We start from the raw sequence: 6,669 nt of genomic DNA, 5'->3' as shown, positions 1-6,669 counted from the left end.
GAAGTGTGGTGCACCATATGTGCTTAGTTAACCCTTTTTCTTACTTCGTTGTTTTATAGTTTATGTTGTTTTGGGGGTTTTGCTTCTTATGCTTAAGGAAATTAATCTAAGAAAGAAAAGCTATGCTTCTAGGTGAAAATATCTAAATGTTAATGGTCAACTAAATCTAATGACTTTCAATGTTAAAATCTAATTTCTAAAGAAAGGAGAAAAGGAAATAAATCAAAACTTTGAACAGTTAGATTAATCTAAGCTAGAAAAATGTCTATGAAATAAAAGCAAAAATAATAACAGCTAAATGAAATTGCAACAAAATCTTCATCATTCTAAAAGAAGTAAACATGAAAATGCAAGGAAAAAACTCAGTTATTAGTAAAACATTTCACCACTTAGTCTTAGGTTCAACCATCATTGAAGGGCTTTGGAAATGTCTATTTAAATCATGAGTTACTAAATTGATAAGAAAATGGCATTAAGCTATCTAACTCTAAACTAATGAAAAACAAGAAATCTCATTCATAAACACAACATTTTTCCATTTAGTTTGAGGATAAACCATCAACGAAAGGCTCTGGAAATATTTGTTTATATCATGAGTGACTACACTACGAAGAAAAAGGCATTGAACAACAAGAAATCTCATTCATAAACACAACATTTCGCCATTTAGTTTTAGGATAAACCATCAATGAAAGGCTCTAGAAATATTTGTTTATATCATGAGTGACTACTCTAATAAGAAAATACAAAAACATGTAAAGGAAGACTAATCTACTGTGTGCTCTAATGCTCCAATTACCAATTGGAAAATACTTTCTTGGACTATTTTGCTAAGCATAGATTACACAGTTAGATAAATCTACAATCAACCGGTTGAACACACTTGCATGAATGGAAAATCTAAACTATTAAACTTGAAAACAATAAAATGACATACTCGAATGAAATCAAAGAAAAACTATAAAATAAAATCTACTCTACCTTACATTCTAATATGCTCCATGACATCTACTTCACATCTCCTTCCATGTTGAGAATATCAAATCTTTATTCAAATTCTTCAGAATTACAAAAGTCTACAAAGCTCTCCAAAGCTTTCCAAAACTACAAAATCTCCAAAGGTACCAATGTTACCGAATGAAGGAGAGAGATCTCCTATTTATACAAAAATATGAGAAGTTATCTCATTAATGAGAGTCCATGAATCTCTCCCTATGCCTCTAGAGTCCTAATCAAAATAGGAAATGATAAGACACATGTCTTCTTAGAGTTTCAATACAATTAGGAAATACGACACATATCCTTATGATCCCATGATCCTCTCCACTCAAATTCGAATTTGGCCTTAGGGTGCCACATAAAGGTCTTCTAGAAGCCTCCTTTTGATCTACACATGTCAACAATGTCAACCCACTTGTTAGGTATAAGCATATGCACATTATTTTCTAATTTTTAACCACAAATTCACTTAAAAAGGCTAAGAATTAATAAAGTTTGGAAAAACATAAATGTGACCCAATGATAATGAGAGTGAGATGAAAGTAGTGACATGGTAGTGAAATGAAGGTGAAATGGAGGTGATATAATGGATATATTAGTGAAAGTGTAATGGAAATGAATGATAATTTCAAGACCCAACATACCCCCCAACTGAAGCTATTACATGTCCTCATGCAATATATATTACGTTAATTCTTTTGATCCTTGAGTTTTGGCTTAACTTTGCATGATATCATTTGATAACTTCATACTTCTGCAAAGTGTTTTACTTGAATTGCAACATGGTTGGTTCTTGTGTTACAACCATATTTTGTTGTTGCATTCTATTTTGATCTTTGAACTTTGCATAATGATAATTTGATTTTTGTTGCAAAGTATATCTTTATTGGATTGCATGATGGTTGGTTCTTGTGTGACAACCATGATTGTGTTTGTATCCAATTATCCTTTAAGAACTTTTGAAAAGCCATTGTATGCTCATAATAATAATGTAATAGTTAATATATTTTGGAAGTATGTGGGCTTCTGAATATGATATGAACATGGAAAGATATGAATATGAATGTATTACCCTCCCCAACTGATAGTATTGGCAATTTTATGAAATGAGGAAGAGAAATGTTTTTCCAACATTTATCATTCTAGCTTTTTATGGAATTCTATGGTCAAAAGTTAGAAAATGACATACCTTAACTTACCCTTTGAAATGGATGAGTTGTATGTGTGGTGGCTACAAAATTCTGATCATAATTTTCTTCAAGTGGCTGGACAAAAAGAGTCATGGATAAAAAAGTCAAGATGACTTTTTATTGCTTCTATTAGAACTCGCTGAATCTACAGTTGAATAGTGCTGATCTATTTTATATCTGATCCAAAAATGCTGAAATAATAGTCTTCATGTCTTCAAAACTCATTGGCATAATTCCTACTATGTGAAGAGATGTTCTGATGTCGAACATAGCAGGAAATTGTTGACTTAGTGGCCATTAATGAATTGCACTAGTCAACACAAGAACTCTCACCATTGATGAAAATGAGAGTCAAGATGCCCAAACAAATCTTGATAGGTACAAATGAATTTGCCGATGTCGAGTCACCTAGAGGATTCGATGAACAAGGGACATTAATGTATTCCCATTGTTCGTCAGCATGAGGAATTTCCATTAAGGGATGCAAGCATCAAGGTGTTTTTGCAAATAACTTTAGACTCAAAGGACTATGGACTCAATAATTTGCATTGAAGGAGGGCTTATTTGCGAAATGAAAATGATAGGAAAGAGAATATGAAAATGGAAAGTAGAAATGGTAATGGGAAATAAGCATGTGACTGAGCCTTTTGCTTTTATTATGAAGTATGGATGTAATGGAGACAATAGTATCTGAAAGTTTTTCAAGTGTTTGGAACTGATTTTGAATTAGAATGTTTCCTCTTTGTTGCCGATCATCCTCTTATGAAACAAATTGGTCTCTTAAGAGAGACACTATTCACTTGTAGTCATTTGTCCTTCCTCTTGGAACCTACAAAAAAACTAATACTTCTTCTGCAATGGAATGTAAGATTATCAAAGGAGAGAGGTGATCAATCTCTCTAGTTATGATATTTACACTAAGAATTCATATTAATGAAACAAGTTCATAAAGGAAAACCAAAAGAATTTATACCTGCTTCAGAATTAATTCCTCAAGTTAACTGTTGTATCTTTTCAACAATTTATTTCATTATTTACTATTTCAAACATTGATGATGGATTTTTCATTGTGTAGATCTCATTGATATCTTTCCAACGATACTTGTATCATCAAAATCTGATTTCGTATGAGAAAGTTAGGTTGATTTGATCAATGATGTTTTTCAGCTGCAAATTGATGTTTAGTTGCGGAATTAGAACAATAGCAGAATTGGAGAATAGTTGCGGAATGGCCGATAAGCTGCAGAATAGGCCTGCATTCCGCAGCTAAAAGACAACCAACCATCAGGGAAACAATGCCAATAGGAGTCAGGACAAGGTCGGCCAACTGCATCTTTTATTGAATCAGTGATGATTGTTGTAATGAGCACTTAAGATCTTTCTTGCAAATATAGTGAATGGAAAAAATAAAGATCGGCAATATTATTGCATATATTGGCACAACCCAAAAAGGGATAGTATTGGCTTTCAAAGGATACTTGAGATTAGTCATCATATCCTTCCCAAAAAAGCGATAAAATGGATTTGTAACATTAAGAACTATTTCAATCACCACAAGACCAAGAATCATAAGCCAATCATGCTTATCATATTGAAGCAGCTTGCTACCATGGGACCTTGCCACATCTATCAATCGGCTGTGAAGAGCCGTATCCAACTGGTTCACGCCGTTAAAACAGTGTAACAATGAAGTGCAAGTTTATTAAAGATGGGTGGCATGTTATCAGGATTAAATGCCAGCACAGTTGATTTTCAAATTGGAATTCTCCTCTCCAAGCACGCCGAATTAAATCACAGCCTGTTCATTAATTCAAATTCTGTTTTTTCTTCACGCGGCATGCAAAAATAGACTTTAAAGAACTGAGAAATTCTCCCAAACCGCTGCAAATATCTTAAAACCATTTTTGGGTTATCCAACTGTCCCCATTTCTAAAAAAACCCATGTTTTATTTTTTCCAAATGCATTCTCATTTGGTCGAATTGTGTAGGTAAAGTTTGAAATTTTTGCTGTTCTGTGTTTTTGTGAATTACTGCTCAAGTCCTCGGCTCCTATGAAATTCATCCATGTTTGGCTGTTAAAGGAAGACTATAGATCTTTGGTTTCTTCGGCCTAGACCCATTTTTCTTATAATAGTGATTCAACTAGATGTACCAAGATATTCTCAAGGAAACAGAGTTTAAAATCAGATCTGAATACAAGTAGAATGTTCTTGGCATATTCTTTGTGCAAGACACTATTACTCCGAAGTCTTTGATGATTCAAAGACAAGAATTGTTGGCTAAGGAAGAGGCGATGTGGGGCTTAAAGAGTCATGCTATCTGGATCGCTGAAGCTAACAACAATACAATATATTTTTACAAGTTTGCTAAATATCGACAGAGTCTGGAAGGTTGTCAATCAGGAGGGTATTTTAGTCAAGTCTTTCAAAGAAAACGCGAAGGCTGGGAGAATTCATTGTATTTGTAACAATTTCTTGAAAGAACCAACTAGATATTTAGGAGATGCTGAAGCTTATCTGGTGAATGACCTCCAAATTACGTCCACCATAACTTCAAGAAATGCAGAGATTGTTTTATTATGTGAAACATGGATTTTTTTTTTATTATTTTATTATTTATTTATTTTGTTAATAAAATTACATATGTTATATTTTCAAAAATTAAAAATATACATATATATTTTACTAAACAAAATAATAATTATTTATTTTTTTATTTTTTTACGTATTTTTTTTAAATTGTTTTGTTAATAAAATTATATGTTATACTTTCAAAAATAAAAAATATACATATATTTTTCATTAAACAAAACAATTTATTGAAATTAAAGTTTTTCATTGAATCAAATGAAATGATGAATATATATATATATATATATATATATATATATATATATATATATATATATATATATATATATATAGATATATATATATATATATATATATATATATATATATATATATATATATATATATATATATATATATATATTCTTTTTCTTATCCTCCAGATCACACAAAGTGCAGGAGGAGAGCATACTCGAGAAATTATTGATTTTTTTTAGATGTAAGAAATAAGGTCTCCTAATTACACTTCCCTGGCAACATTGCCTAAATGTCTAGTCAATTTAGTGTTCTAAATTGCTCTACATAAATTATCAATCGGGGTATCGTAAACTGATGAAGTGTGGTGCAATATATGTGCTTAGTTAACCCTTTTTATTACTTCGTTGTTTTATAGTTTATGTTGTTTTTGGGGGTTTTGTTTCTTATGCTTAAGGAAATTAATCTAAGAAATACAAGCTATGCTTCTAGGTGAAAATCTCTAAATGTTAATGGTCAACTAAATCTAATGACTTTCAATGTTAAAATCTAATTTCTAAAGAAAGGAGAAAATGAAACAAATCAAAACTTTGAACAATTAGATTAATCTAAGCCGGAAAAATGTCTATGAAATGAAAGCAAAAATGACAATAGCTAAATGAAATTGCAACAAAATCTTCATCATTCTAACATAAGTAAACATGAAAATGCAAGGAAAAAACTCAATATAGTAAAACATTTCACCACTTAGTCTTAGGTTCAACCATCAACGAAGGGATTTGAAAATGTCTATTTAAATCATGAGTTACTAAATTGATAAGAAAAGGGCATTAAGCTATCTAACACTAAACTAATGAACAACAAGAAATCTCATTCATAAACACAACATTTTTCCATTTAGTTTGAGGATAAACCATCAACAAAAGGCTCTGGAAATATTTGTTTATATCATGAGTGAATACAGTAAGAAGAAAAAGGCATTGAACAACAAGAAATCTCATTCATAAACACAACATTTCGCCATTTAGTTTGAGGATAAACCATCAACGAAAGGTTCTGGAAATATTTGTTTATATCATGAGTGACTACTCTAATAAGCAAATACAAAAACATGTAAAGGAAAACTAATCTATTGTGTGCTCTAATGCTCCAATCACCAATTGGAAAATACTTTCTTAGACTATTTTTCTAAGCATAGATTACACAGTTAGATAAATCTACAATCAACCGGTTGAACACACTTGCATGAATTAAACTTGCATGAATGGAAAATCTAAACTATTAAACTTGAAAACAATAAAATGACATACTTGAATGAAATCAAAGCAAAACTACAAAACAAAATCTACTCTACCTTACATTCTAATATGCTCCATGACATCTACTTCACATCTCCTTCCATGTTGAGAACATCAAATCTTTATTCAAATTCTTCAAATTACAAAAGTTTATAAAGCTCTCCAAACCTTTCCAAACCTACAAAATCTCCAAAGCTACCAAATGAAGGAGAGAGATCTCCTATTTATACAAAAAGATGAGAAGTCATCTCATTAATGAGAGTTCATGAATCTCTCCCTATACCTCTAGAGTCCTAATCAAAATAGGAAATGATAAGACACATGTCTTCTTAGAGTTTCAATACAATTAGGAAATGT

This window comes from Pinus tabuliformis, chromosome 1_2 (genome assembly GCF_031772625.1).
Source record: "Pinus tabuliformis cultivar Carrire ecotype Pingquan chromosome 1_2, CPIR1, whole genome shotgun sequence".
NCBI classification, from domain to species: domain Eukaryota; kingdom Viridiplantae; phylum Streptophyta; class Pinopsida; order Pinales; family Pinaceae; genus Pinus; species Pinus tabuliformis.
Note: the sequence above shows the minus strand (reverse complement) of the source record.